The sequence below is a fragment of the Cervus canadensis genome, chromosome 9, assembly GCF_019320065.1.
Source record: "Cervus canadensis isolate Bull #8, Minnesota chromosome 9, ASM1932006v1, whole genome shotgun sequence".
Classification (NCBI taxonomy): domain Eukaryota; kingdom Metazoa; phylum Chordata; class Mammalia; order Artiodactyla; family Cervidae; genus Cervus; species Cervus canadensis.
Window position 1 is genome coordinate 53,052,394 of NC_057394.1, and position 15,694 is coordinate 53,068,087.

A 15,694-nucleotide genomic window follows, 5' to 3' on the forward strand; every position below is an offset into this window, starting at 1 on the left:
TGTTCTTATTTTTCTATTCCCTGGTGTATCACAGGGATAAGGCACTTTGCTATTAGTAACAATGCTTTTCTACAGCAGTCTCATATATAGGAGGGCAATACATATTCCCACCAGGCATACATCAAAATATTAGTGGAAGGAGATGACAAAGGATGCAAACAACTTTCTCCACCAGGAGTTCAAGCATCTTTCCATATCCTGTGAAAATATGTGACAAGCTGAGTATGATTATCACACTCTGTGAAATGTTTTTTTTAATTTTATTTATTTATTTTTTAACATAGACATTTACCCACATAAGCCTGGAAGACAGCTGGTCAGTGTAAGCAAAAGTATGTTGGAGAACCTGACAGAAATATGTTAGTGAAGTTACTAACACTGTGGACATCAATCAGTGTAAGAGAAAAATAAAGAAATGCAAGTTGGATAAAAATGGGAGGCTTTTTTCCCCCCCCCCACTGAATCTTCTTCATTGATTAGAGTTATGTCTCCCACATGGAAGTTACTGCCTAATAGTATTATTAAATTAAAGCCTTTTTGTAATGTTATTCAGTACAGTGGAAAACACAGACTTTTAAAATGATACTGAAATGTGTTCTAATTCTGGATCAACAATTTTCTAGGTGTCCCTAAGTAGGATACTTTAATTCTCTGGGTCTCAGTAGTTCATCTCTAAGAAGAAAAATGTACTAGCAGCTGTAATATAGAGTATTTGTGTGTGTGTGTGCATATTAAGTCACTTCAGTCATGTCTGACTCTCTGCCACCCTATGGATTGTCATCCACCAGGCTCATCTGTCCATGGGATTCTCCAGGCAAGAATACTGGAGTAGATTGCCACGCCCTCCTTTAGGAGGTTTTCCTGACCCAGGGATTGAACCCTTGTCTCTTATGTCTCAAGCATTATCAGGTGGATATTTTTACCTTCTGAGCTACCAGGGAAGCCCTGAGTATTCACAATTATAGAAGTAAAACTTCATCCTGTAGTAGCCTGATATTACAATCTCTTGAGGTTAAAGAATCACACATTATCTCAAAGCAGAAACTTCTAGACCAATGAAATTTTTCAGAGCTTCATTTTTTGACAGAAAAAAAATGAAGTGTAAAAGTACACTTCCTGCCCTGGTGCACCAAACAGCTCCATCCACAATCATATTAATATAATCAAATTAATAAGAAACAAGTTTTTTTGTTTGTTTGTTTGTAAAATAGTTGATTGAAGTTTTTATTCCCTGGGTTGATTGTTACAGTCTAGGCATTCCTTCTTTAGTAATACAGCTTTAACTGGGTTGGTTCCCAGTTGGTTCCCAAAGGTTTTTACTATGTTTAACCTTCTAAGGTCTCCCTGTTTTCACACACTGTAAATAATTCTCTGGTATACTCAGACCCCAGAGTATACTGACTGAGGTTTATTTTAAGAAAGAATCTTGATTTTCCTAGAAGTACAAAGATGGTTTTACAAAATCTTACCTTATCTCTTAAATAAATATCATGCATTTTTAGCTTTATTCTCGTGTCCCAAGACTAAAGAAATTAAATATCAAAATTATATTTAACTGACATTAAGGCTTATTGAAGCATATCAGCAAATGGTAGCACATTTGTTTAACTATCTTAGCTATTATCTTTAAAAATCACATATATAAGGCTATGAACCTAAAATATAGTATCAGTTATTATTAAAATTTATATATCCAGTATTATTTAGAATTTAATATTTGCATCCTGTATTTTCTCTACATAATTATATATTATATGTTCAATGAAGCTGTATACAAATTGATAAGAAGACACATAGGAAATAATATTTAAAAAGTGACTATTTTTTATTAAAAAATAGAAAACAGCAAATATTTCACGTTAAAACTGACTAGCTTTGATAAACAGGTGTGTGTGCTTGAAAAACCTCAGTAGTAAGAAGAAGTAGGATAGGAATTGCTTTTGCATTTAGGATTATGTTTATTTCAAGATGCCTGCATTTTGCCCTTGTAAGACAAAGATAATGGATTTAATTATGCTGGCATTGAAATAATCATATATTTAAAAGAATATATTCAGAAAACCTCATGATTCAATATCTTATGTGTCTTCCTTGATGTACAGAAAAGCAGAATTTTCATTAAATTTTATAAAAAGAGGATTTCCTGGATATAAAAATGTAAAAATGCACAATTTTACCTATGGTCCATGATCTCTATTTGAGACTCTCAAGTGCTTTCAGAACCCACCTCTAATTTTAAGTCAATTATATGTATCACTAATGGCTCAGTAGTATAAACAAACAAACAAGCAAGCAAACTTCCGCTTCTGTGTTCCTGGCTTAAAGAAAACCTTTCTTTTTCTTGGATTTCCTCTTGGTGTGCACGTAATCAAATTAACTCCTAGCAGAAAAAGTGATATAGACATACAAAGATCAAAGGAAAATGTTTAACTATAAAGTACCTACATGTACCTTGGAAAAGGATTACCACCCTTTAGATTAAGCGTGGAAGTGTTTTCTTCCCATAGATCCATTTTGAATCCCCCGTGTAATTTTCATACCATATTGAGAAGATACTATGGAAACAGTCATAAAACTGTCTCCTAGGTGCTGATTTTCTTTAGGTAGTAGCCATCAGGTTGTATGAGACAGTTTAGGAAATGGCAAAACACATGAATAATATCTGTGTTATAGATTACATAATACATTTACAAGATATCATGTGATTATACCTTGCTTTTGTTTTGACAAAATCAATTGATGTAGTCCCAATATTTGGGAGACCAGGAAATACTATGAGTTTAGGTTTGGGCCAAACTTATTAGTGACAACTTTCAGTTCAGTTCAGTCACTCAGTCGTGTCCGATTCTTCGCAACCCCATGGACTGCAACACTCCAGGCTACCCTGTCCATCACCAACTCCAGGAGATTGCTCAAATTCGTGTTCGTCGAATCAGTGATGCCATCCAACCATCTCATCCTCTGTTGTCCCCTTCTCCTACTACCTTCAATCTTTGCCAGCATCAGGGTCTTTTCCAATGAGTCAATTCTTTGCATCAGGTGGCCAAAGTATTGGAGTTTCAGCTTCAGCATCAGTCCTTCTGAAGAATATTGAGGACTGATTTTCTTTAGGATTGACTGATTGGATCTCCTTGCTGTCCAAGGAACTCCCAAGAGTCTTCTCCAACACCACAGTTCAAAAAGATCAATTCTTTGGCACTCAGCTTTCTTTGTAGTCCAACTCTCACATCCATACACGACTACTGGAAAAACCATAGTTTTGACTAGATAGACTTTGTCAGTAAACTAATGTCTTTGCTTTACAATTTACTGTTTAGGTTGGTCATAGCTTTTCTTTTAAGGAGCAAGTGACAGCTTTAGAGTTGCTCTTATTTTCATGTAAATGTATTAATGATGCTGATATTTTCTTCCTGGTCAGATGTCCACATTCTCAATCTACTTCTGCTATTGACACTAATTGGCAAGTCTTTTGACACTCACAGCCAGGAGACAAATGATTAGGGTTAAAACACTGAGCTGGAGAGAGGAAGGTGAGAGGGGGGAACGGGATGGGGAACACATGTAAATCCATGGCTGATTCATGTCAATGTATGACAAAAACCACTACAATATTGTAAAGTAATTCGCCTCCAACTAATAAAAATAAATGAAAAAACTAAACAAAACATTGAGCTGGGAATCAATACTACCATTGCATTTACTTTTACTATGTTTCAAGAGTTGCAAACAGTCAGACATGACTGAGGGATCCAAACTTGAGAAACGTTGATGTTTCAAGAAGGGAGGATCCAGAACTTCTAGGCTGTCAATTTAAAATTATTCAAAGGTATTATATTCTAAATTGAATTTACCATTTGTTAGATTATCTGTATAACTACCAGATCTAAGAGTGACAAGATGAATTTTGCACAATTCCATCATTATCATAAACAGTATACAAAGTTTCAAATCTTTTCTGGCATACAATTAAGTACCATTTTTGTTCATTTACACAAGATATGTTAGCAGCATGACCCTTATTCCTTGACACAAATTCCTAAGTGAGTAGGTCATATTGGCACAAACTCCCAATGCTGTGGGCAGTTGTTTTTGTTTTTGTTTTTTATTAGTTGGAGCCTAATTACTTTACACTATTGTAGTGGTTTTTGCTATACATTGACATGAATCAGGCGTGGATTTACATGTATTCCCCATCCTGATCCCCCCTCCCACCTCCCTCTCTACCCAATCCCTCTGGGCAGTTTTAAGAAGCACACAGGTAGCTTGTCTCCACAGGTTTGGACTTAATTTTCTAAGAATTAAGAAATGAAACACATATTCAGAACAAAGTCCTGTAGAGTGTGATAGCTGGAAACCTAGACAGATCTAGATACCCTTTTGAGCTATACAGTAGGTCCTTGCTGGTTATCCATTTTAAATATGGCAGTGTGTACATGTCCATTCCAAACTCCCCAAGTACCCCTTCTCTCCATCCTTCCTCCCAGCAACTGTAAGTTTGTTCTCTAAGTCCAGGAGACTGCTTCTGTTTTATAATTAAGTTCAACTGTATCCAATTCCTAATTTAAACATGAATGATTCTTTTTTAATGAATATTTTACAAACAAAGCTTGTGATTTCTGGTACTAATTTCCCATATATCATTGCCTTTCATAATCTGTTAAGTGTCTCTATCAGTGTGTTTTGGTGTTAAGCAGGCTAGTTAAGGAGGCAAAGAAATAAGTTTTAAAGTGTTAAGTAGTGGGCTATATAGCGCTTTCCAAACATGGCGACAGTAAGGTATTCTTAATTTTGGTATTTTTAAAATCATTCTTGACTATGTTTCATGTACCACAGGATATATGTGTGTGCTCAGTCACTTCAGTCGTGTCCAACTCTTTGGGACCCTGTGGACTGTAACCCACCAGGCTCCTCTGTCCATGGGATTCTCCAGGCAGGAATGCTAGAGTGGGTTGCCATGCATTTCTCCAGGGGAGCTTCCCGATCTAGGGATCAAATCCAGATCTTCTGTTTCTCCTGCACTGCAAGTGGGTTTTTTTACCCACTGAGCCATCTGGGAAGCCTATACAGGATATAGTGACTCTAGTCACTTAAAGCTGCCTGCACTGGGGTAAGTAATTTAACTCCTTCAAAACCTTACTTTGCGAATCTGTATAAAGAAGGTAATGCCTCCTAGTGATTTTTTTCTGGAGACTACCCAAAATAGACAGAGAATAGTATGTAAAACATCAGAAGTGATTAATATAATACAGTCAAAATTGTTAATTATGTAAAAAGAGGAAATACATATTGTGCACCATCCTTTTCCTTCAATATCCTTTAGCTTGCAATACTTAACAGTGATGGCTTGAAAACTGATGGCTGGAGTTAAGCAATCTATAAACAACCCATTTCCCAGTTCTCATAAGAAATGGAAAACTGTAATGAATTTTTTTTTTTTCTTTTGGCTGATGAATTCTTTATCATGGCTTTCATATTACTTTCTCTTTTTTTCTCTATTTTATTGATGTGTAGTTATTTACAATACTGTGATAATTCCTGCTGTATAGCAAAGTGATTTAGTTATAAAATATCATAAAAAAAGCTTTTTATATTGTTTTCCATTATGGTTTATCACAGGATATTGAATATAGTCCCTGTGCTATATAGTAAGACTTTGCTGTTTATCTATCCTATATTTACTAATTTACATCTGCTAACCTCAAATTCCCATGTCTTCCCTCTCCCACCCCATCCCCACTTGGCAAGCACAAATCTGTTCTCTACATCTGTGAGTCTATTTCTGTTTTGTAAATAAACTCATTTTGTCATATTAGATTCCACATAAAAGTGAAAACATATAGTATTTGTCTTTCTTTCTGAATTACTTTGTTTAGTGTAATAATCTCTAGATTTCTCCATGTGGCTGCAATGGCATTATTTCATTTCATCTTTTTATGACTTAGTAATATTCCATCATGGTATGGAATCTTCTTTATCCATGCATCTGTTGATGGACATCTAGATTATTTCCATATCTTTTCTACTGTATAAATAGTGCCACTGTAAACATAAGGGTACTTGTAATTTTTTGAATTTTAATTTTGTCTGGTATATGTCCTGGAATGGGATTGCTGGATCATGTGGTAACTTCAGCTTTTAGCCTCTTGATAAAGGTGAAATAGGAGTGTGAAAAAGCTGACTTGAAACTCAATATTAAAAAAAAAAAAAAAAAAGATCATGGCATCTGGGCCCATCACTTCATGACACATAGAAGGGGAAAAATTGGAAGTGGTAACAGATTTATTTTTATTGGGGGGGGGGTCCAAAATCACTGCAGACCATGACTGCCGTCATGAAATTAAAAGATACTTGCTCCTTGGAAGGAAAGTTTTGATAAACCTAGACAGTATATTAAAAAGCTTTAATAAAAAAAAGAAGAAAAAAAAGAGAGAGAGAGAGAGAGGCAAAGAGACATCACTTTGCCAAAAAAAAGGTCTATATAGTCAAAGCTATGGTTTTCCCAGAAGTAATGTACAGATGTGAGAGTTGAGCCATAAACAAGGCTTAGGGCTAAAGAATTGATGCTTTCAAATTGCAATGCTGAAGAAGACTCTTAAGAGTCCTTTGGATTGCAAGGAAATCAAACCAGTCAGTCCTCAAGGAAATCAACCCTGAGTATTCATTGTACAGGAGACAGGGATCAAGACCATCCCCAAGAAAAAGACATGCAAAAAAGCAAAATGGCTATCTGAGGAGGCTTAACAAATAGCTATGAAAGAAGAGAAGCCAAAAACAAAGAAGAAAAGGAAAGATATACCCACTTGAATGCAGAGTTCCAAAGAATAGCAAGGAGAGCTAAGAAAGCCTTCCTCAAGGATCAGTGCAAAGAAATAGAAGAAAACAATAGAATGGGGAAGACTAGAGATCTCTTCAAGAAAATTAGAGACACCAAAGGAACATTTCATGCAAAGATGGGCACAATAAAGGACAGAAATGATAAGAACCTAATAGAAGCAGAAGATATTAAGAAGAGGTGGCAAGAATACACAGAACTGTATAAAAAATATCTTCAAGACCCAGATAATCACAATGGTGTGATCACTTACCTAGAGCCAGACATCCTGGAATGTGAAGTCAAGTGGACCTTAGAAGCATCACTATGAACAAAGCTAGTGGATGTGATGGAATTCCAGTTGAGCTAGTTCAAATCCTAAAAGATGATGCTGTGAAAGTGCTACACTCAATATGCCAGCAAATTTGGAAAACTGCAGTGGTCACAGGACTGGAAAATATCAGTTTTCATTCCAATCCCTAAGAAAGGCAACCCCAAAGAATGCTCAAACTACTTCACAATTGTACTCATCTCACACACTAGTAAAGTAATGCTCAAAATTCTCCAAGGCAGGCTTCAGCAATACATGAACTGTGAACTTCCAGATGTTCAAGATGGTTTTAGAAAAGGCAGAGGAACCAGAGATCAAATTGCCAACATCCTCTGGATCATCAAAAAAGCAAGAGAGTTCCAGGAAAACATCTATTTCTGCTTTATTGACTATGCCAAAGTCTTTGACTGTGTCGATCACAATAAACTGTGGAAAATTCTGAAAGAGATGGAAATAACAGACCACCTTACCTGCCTCCTGAGAAATCTGATGCAAGTCAAGAAGCAATGTTTAGAACTGGACATGGAACAACAGACTGGTTCCAAATCGGGAAAGGAGTACATCAAGGCTGTATATTGTCACCCTGCTTATTTAACTTATATGCAGAGTACATCATGAGAAATTCTGGGCTGGACGAAGCACAAGCTGGAATCAAGATTGCCAGGAGAAATATCAATAACCTCAGATATGCAGATGACACCATCTTATGGCAGAAAGTGAAGAAGAATTAAAGAGCCTCTTAATGAAAGTGAAAGATGAGAGAGAGAAAGTTGTCTTAAAACTCAACGTTCAGAAAACTAAGGTCATGGCATCCGGTCCCATCACTTCATGGCAAATAGTTGGGGAAACAGTGACTGACTTTATTTTTTGGGCTCCAAAATCACTGCAGATGGTGATTGCAGCCATGAAATTAAAAGACGCTTACTCCTTGGAAGGAAAGTTATGACCAACCTAGACAGCATATTAAAAAGCAGAGACATTACTTTCCCAACAAAGGTCTGTCTCATCAAGGCTATGATTTTTTCAGTAGTCTTGTATAGATGTGACAGTTGGGCTAAAAAGAAAGCCTACCGCCAAAGAATTGATCCTTTGAACTGTGGTGTTGGAAAAGACTCTTGAGAGTCCCTTGAGAGAGACTGCAAGGAGATCCAGCTAGTCCATCCTAGAGATTAGTCTTGAGTGTTCATTGGAAAGACTTTGGCTACCTGATGCGAAGAGCTGACTCATTTGAAAAGAGCCTGATGCTGGTAAGACTGAGGGCAGGAGGAGAAGGGGACGGCAGAGGATGTGATGGTTGGATGGCATCACTGACTCAATGGAGATGAGTTTGAATAAACTCTGGGAGTTGGTGATGGACAGGGAGGCTTGGTGTACTGTAGTCCACGGGGTTGCAAAGAGTTGACCATGACTGAGCGACTGAACTGAACTAAGCTGATTCATTGGAAGGACTGTTGCTGAAGCTCCAACACTTTGACCACCTGATGTGAAGAGCCTTCTCATTGGAAAACATCCTGATGCTGGGAAAGATTGAGGTCAGGAAGAGACGCGAGCAACATAGGATGAGATGGTTAGATAGCATCAGCAACTCAGTGGACATGAATTTGAACAACCTATGGGAGATGGTGCAGGACAGAGGAGCCTGGCATGCTGCAGTCCATGGGGTCACAGAGAGTCAGACATGGCCTAGTGACTGAACAACAACAATATATGATTAAAAATTCTGTAATATAATTGTTTAAAAAATGATCTCAAAATACCTTTATATATATATATATATATATATATTCCCTTAATGATCTTTATGTACACTTGCTTATGTCATTTAATGATGTTTGACAGTAATGAATTGACTTAATACCATGCAACTGTCTATGAATTTTAATAGCATTTTTCATTTATTATATATTTATTGGAATACTGGTAAAAAGAAAAAAGAATATAAAAACAATAAAACAGTAGACAAATACAAACTGGTCAACAGTACCATCTCCCTGGAATGCAGATGAATGGAACAAAAGTGGAAAAAATTAAATGAGTTTACATTACTAGTAGATAATCTATGACTTAATGGTAATAGACCTAACACATTTTCAATATGGCTTGGCCTTTAACTCATGATTCCTACATATTTTGAATGTCAGCAATCAGGAATTAATGAATATTAGGGCAGGCACCTCAAGGAATTTGATTGACAAAGATGTGCTTCCAAAAAGAGTCATATTGATTTAATTTTAAATAGCTGCCAAGTCATTTAATATCATTCAAGTCTTGGTAGCTTTATTTCTACAGGCTTATGATGTAGTGTATTTATAGCACACCAAAATTGCCTCACATTTATCAGAAAATCTTTTTAAATTTCAAGAATGACATCTGGGGAAGCTACAAGAGAAAACACTTAAATATGTTTCCTATACAGTCTTGTAAATGTATTCTATTAAGATGAAGAATGATCCCTCTAAAAATCAGTGTTGCCTGTTTTAATCTGAGTTTTCACTGTTGCTTATTTCATATCTTACTTTTCTTCACATTATCCTGTTTATTAGGAGACAGAATTATATTGATGTATGATTTTTATAAAGGGAAGAATAAATCTTTCAGTGTATGGGATTTTTCAATAGTTGGAACATGTAGTTGGGAACAAGATTGTTTCGACATAAGAACTAGACCTTGAGCAGCTGTGCTGACCATACTTAAGCAATGAGGTTATACCATTTTCTCCCATGAATAATCCTAATATTATCAGCTGGAAATGTAAAATTAACCACAGGTTCATAATTTATTTTCTCTTTTTTTGAGATACTTGGGAAAGAAAAAAATGACCCACTCAAAATCATTTGGAAGACAATTCCCTGGAATATACACTATTATTTACTGCAGAAAAATAATAGAGAATTCTTATCTTTCATTCAGATAAGTCTCATCTCTGTATAATGTAAAGGAATCTACAGTTTGTGGATTTATAAATCATGGACCACTGGAAAATATATTATGTAATTAATAGGGTATAAAAAGGAGATGCTTCATAACTGAATGAGTCCCTCTCTTCCAACAGTGCTCCACATGCACTGCTTATATTCACATCTCAAATCTGCACCAGAATTTTTCCAAATGTCAGAAAGAAATCACAATTGGGGAATTGTATTGACATAGTCAAATCTCTCTGGGGGAAAAATTCTTGGCCTGAGGGTTGTTCTTGTACCTTTGAATTATTATTGCTGTTGTTGCTATTCAGTCTCTAAGTCAAGTCCAACTCTTTGTGACCTCATGGACCACAGCAGGCCAGGCTCCTCTGTCCTGCACTGTCTCCCTTCGTTTGTTCAAATTCATGTCCTCTGAGTCAGTGATGCCATCTAACAGTCTCATCCTCTGCCACTGCCTTCTCCTTTTGCCTTCAATCTTTCCCAGAATCAGGATCTTTTCCAATGAGTTGCTCTTAGCTCTTCTCGCCTTTGAATCATTAAATGATTTCAGTTATATATGTGTGGGCATGTGCTAAATTGCTTCCATCATGTCCAACTTTTTGCAATCCCATAGACCATAGGCCACTAGGCTCCTTTGTCCATGGGATTCTCCATGCAGGAATGTTGGAGTGGGTTGCTATTTCCTTCTTCAATTATATATAAGATCTGTCATTTGTGTTGAAAGTAATTCAATAATTTGATCTTTTTTATTATTTTACCAGTCAACATGATCTCTCCTCTTCCTAACAATTCACAAAATTTATTTTGCTTACCTGATTCTACTTGTTATTTTATTGATTCAGTTCAAGTATGTTTGCTATTTCATATTGGCTACATGTTGGTGACTATGCATATTTTTTTTTGACTATGCAGATTTTGTTTCACCATCTACATTGATAGCTCTTTAACCTGAAGGCAAGCATATAGTAGGTGCTCAAATATCACTTAGATAACTGAAGTAAATTTTCAAAGGTGGATAAGGTCACTTATGAAAATTTCTTCTAAAAATGAATCAAATGACATGAACCGCATAAGTGCATAAAAGAAATATGATGAATTAGATAAGTATAGCAAACTTGACATTCTTAAATCTGAGGGGAAGGAAAGATTGATGATTCTGATGGGACCAGAACTTCTTCTTCATAATAAGCAAAAAGGTCATATCAGTGGTTAAACTGACATATTAAATCAAACCTCCCAATCTTAACTTTGCTTTGGGCAACAAGTTGGAAGTATTGGTCAGAGTTTACACAAAAACTACTTTGGAAAACCTAAAAGGAGAGCAAGTCGACAGAAGAAAGCAAATGAACAAACAATAACTAAGACATCCTATCTGAGTTTGTTATGTATAGGCATAAACAATTCCAAATGTTCTAAAAATCCTTTGAAAATATGATATCATTATAAGAAGTTAAATCCAAAATTATAATCCTGTGTAGTAAATTTGTGTTCAAATTTGTTCTAATTAGTATACATAGGAAGGTTTTACCAAACTAAACTTTAAAAGACAGTATTTGGTTAAAAAAAATAATCTATCAAAATATTACCTATTTTTTATCAATTATTACACTGAATGATAAAGCTTCTCTTGTGTATAATCTTCTGTCCTACATCACCAGTTTTTTAGTAACATCTTTTAGTTATTTATTCTTTGAATAGCAAAGAGCACTCTTTATGTGCAAAGATTGCTCTATACATGCTTTAAGAATAAATAGAGGAACATGAGACATTTACTTTGTGTGACTTTATATTAATGCCTGACAAATGAGTTATCACATTAAAACTATGTGGCATATTTAATTTAGAATCTAAAAAAATGTAAATTTATATTTTTAGATCACTGTTTCTAATCTATTTGCTGTTAATTGTGAGAAGGGTTTTGAGCACCTGTAAGTTTGAGAAATTTAAGTATTTGTCATTAATACATTTACAGAATATTTAACATGCTAATATATGTTAAGAATGATATAGGACTTAAAGCTCTTGTTATCTAGAACACAATTTTGAAAAGTCTAGTTCAATTGTGGTTTATACACCACTTTAAACAGTTTCTTTACAGAATGTATGCAGAATGAATACTTCTTTACAGCAGTGTTTTTTTCAAATGGCAGTTCTAAGGATGGGTGAGAGGAGGTAGTGGAGTCTAAACTTTACTATGACAATGGAAAAGTATTTACAGTTGAAGCCCAATTAAAAACTGATTATCATAAGGACAATGAGTTACAAGAAAATCTGTTTTTCTTTTTATATCCCAGAGGATCTATCGATTACCATGCAGTTATCAATTATCCAAACATTTATGAAACTTAGCTTTCAAGCTTTTTACTATCTAGTCTTGGAGGTTCCAGTCTTGGAGGTACTGCTGAATTATAACCAATCATTTTATGTAAAATTTTAATCTCTCCATACAACTGAGACTTTGACATTTTTTTTTCACCTCATGCTCTTTATTTTGGGCTTCCCATGTGGCTCAGATGGTAAAGAATCCACCTGAATCATGGGAGACCTGGGTTCAATCCCTGGGTTGGGAAGATCCCCTGGAGAAGGGAATGTCTACCCACTCTGGCCTGGAGAATTCACAGTTGTCAAAATTTGGAAGCAACTAAGATGCCCCTTCAGTAGGTAAATGAATAAACTGTGGTACATCCAAAAAGTGGAATATTATTCAGTGTAAAAGCAAATTAACTATCAAGCCCAAGACATGTAGAAGGAAGCTTAAATGCATATTACTAAGTGAAAGAAGCCAATCTGAACAGGCCATATATTTTATACTTCTGACTCTAGGACATTCTGGAAAAGGCAGACTATGGAGATGGTAAAAAGAACTGACTGTCGTGGATTAGCGGGGAGATGGGATGAATATGCAGAGCACAGAGGAGTCTTAGGGCAGTGAAACTATTTTGCTTGGTACTATCGTGATGGATACATGTCATTAAACAATTGTCCAGACACATAAAATGCACAACATCAAGAGTTGTAAACTATGAACTCTAGGATATAATAATGTATCAACATTGATTCATAAATTATAGAAAATATACCACTTTTGGGGGATATTGACAATAAAGCATAGGTGTGAGCAGTACTGAGCAACCCTAAATATTAAATAGTACAGCACATTCTAAATGGTTTTATGAATTTTTAAAAATGAGTAGTTATTTTAAAAGAATCATGGAAAATTTTAACAAAAATTTAGTTCTTGGGGCAACATTGGCTAAAACATTGTGTCAAGAGAGAGAAAGCAGAGACTGTTAACAGACTCTCTGTACATCAGACATGTTCATAACTATATAGGTTTGTCATAAAAATTTTAGCTTACCAATTCCTGGAGAAACTAGTACATGTCACAAAATTCATGATTATTTTTGATCAATACAGCTTTTACTATTTGTATATGGTCAGTTAAATATTTCATAATATACATTGTATCTAAAATGTGTCAAGTTTTGTGATTATCAGGATGCCTTTCTTCCAAAGAGTGATTATCCTAGGAAATTTAACACAATTATAAACCAATTTGAAAAGTCATGGAGAGGATGGAGGCTTTTAGAAACAAGTGTGTCTTTGGGCTTCCCTCATAGTTCTGTTGGTAAAGAATCCGCCTGCAACGCAGGAGACTCCGGTTGATTACTTGGTCAGGAAGATCCCCTGGAGAAGGGATAGGCTATCCACTCTAGTTTTCTTGGGCTTTCCTTGTGGTTCAGCTGGTAAAGAGTCTTCCTGCAATGTGGGAGACCTGGGTTCGATCCCTGATTTGGGAAGATCCCCTGGAGATGGGAAAGGCTACCTACTCCAGTATTCTGGCCTGGAGAATTCCATGACTGTGTAGTCCGTGGGGTCCCAGAGTCAGACACTACTGAGCGACTTTCACTTTCACTTGCTTAATAAAAGTTCTCATGAGGCTGTCCGAGGTTTCTGGGCCCTGTGCTCCTAACTATATACTCTGGCACCTGCTTTGTTTCAACTCTCCAAATTGTACTTTCCTTCTGATTGTCCTATTGGGTCCACTTTTTGCTTCAGGAGGAGATTCTCTACTGCACTAATCTCTCTTTTAACATCCTTTTAGTTCAAGAAACTCTCTCTGTGGGAAATAACATATACTCAAAGGAGATGGTTCTTGGGTTAGTAACTTGCAGATGGAGCATGAGAAAGAAAGTAGGAAAAAGTAATAAAATTAAAAGAAGAATTTTTAAGTACATGATTGGAATCAGTACTACTTTCACTGGCTGCTTCTCTTTTTATTGATGTTACTTATCAAAAGCTGTTCAGAAACACAAGACTTAAAGTTTTACTTTAATCCATCTTAAAACTTGAATATTGTGATTTTCAACATATTGTTCAGTTGAACAGAAGTCAAATGCTCGATAGACTTCATCTGACACTGAGTCATCACTTCAGTTCCTTTCGTGAGCTTACTTAATATTTCTAGGCTGTGTCCTTCTCTGGCTTACATGGTTCTCATTAAAATATACACCATCCTGTCTCAACATATAGAGAGAATGTTTATAGTGGAGCCTAAGCTAGAAGTGAAATTTTACTTTTTTGCATGAAGACTATCTTAAGAAATGAACAATGACAAACTCTGGTCAGTTCTTAAAACTTACTTTGAGTTGCAAGTGGAGTGAACACTGTTTTGGTTGAGTCTTTTAACTATACCCTGCATTTCCTGAATTCAAATGGGAGAAAACCTATTCCAGTTCCTAGAGGAAACCCAAATGACCTAAGCCAATTAGTGCATTCCATAATGTACTACTTCAGATGCAGAACTAAGGCAATTTCATTCCTAATTTTTGAAAGAGCTATTGTTGAGGTAGAAGCTTTGATCTTTTCTATAGGATTAGTGTATAGAAGCATGTTGCCATGAAAGAACTTCTTTTTTATATGATGTATTTTTTTTATTGTTTAAAGTTATATATATATATATTTCAAAAGCACTCTCATTGATAGAGAAGGGTATAGTATAAGCTTATATTTGGCTTCTTTTAAGCCAAAAGATGCCTGCAAATGTTGGTAGAACAGTTACTTACACTCCGTTACTAAAGTGAAAGTGAAAGTGTTAGTCTCTTAGTCATGTCTGTCTCTTTGTGACCCCATGAACTGCAGCCCACCAGGCTCCTCTGTCCATGGAATTTTCCAGGCAAGAATACTGGAGTGGGTTGCCATTTCCTTCTCCAGGGGATCTTCCCAATACAGGGATCAAACCCAAATCTCCTACATTGCTGGCAGATTCTTTACCATTTGAGCCATCAGGGAAGCCCTCTGTTACTAAACATTTGTTTAATTCAAAAGTATCAAGTAAGTGCCATTATTGTTTACTTTTATTTATTTTCTTCTTGCCAAAAAAAAAAAAAAAAGTGTAAAGCTAATACATTTAAATTTTCATTTTTTCTTTTAAGAAGATGACCACTGACGAAATGACATTCCTAATTCAGATTCTTTTGGAATTTTATATTCAGAGATATAGAATCTGAATGTTTTTATTTTCTATTAAAGCATAGTTGATTTACAATGTTGTGTTAATTTCAGGTGTGAAGGTAAAAGATTCAGTTATGCATAGACATATCCATTTTTTTTCAGATTTTTTTTTTCCTG

At 35.6% G+C, this 15,694-nt stretch overlaps 1 long non-coding RNA gene across 1 annotated transcript; it reads right to left on the reverse strand.

The window, feature by feature from the left end:
- Window positions 1-3,523: 3,523 nt before the first annotated feature.
- LOC122447643 lies at window positions 3,524-6,201 on the reverse strand. The gene is made up of 3 exons (XR_006271324.1): window positions 6,187-6,201; window positions 4,062-4,064; window positions 3,524-3,655 (listed from the first exon to the last, which is right to left on the reverse strand). It is a non-coding gene; the product is annotated as an uncharacterized LOC122447643 (long non-coding RNA).
- Between the last annotated feature and the right edge of the window lie 9,493 nt (window positions 6,202-15,694).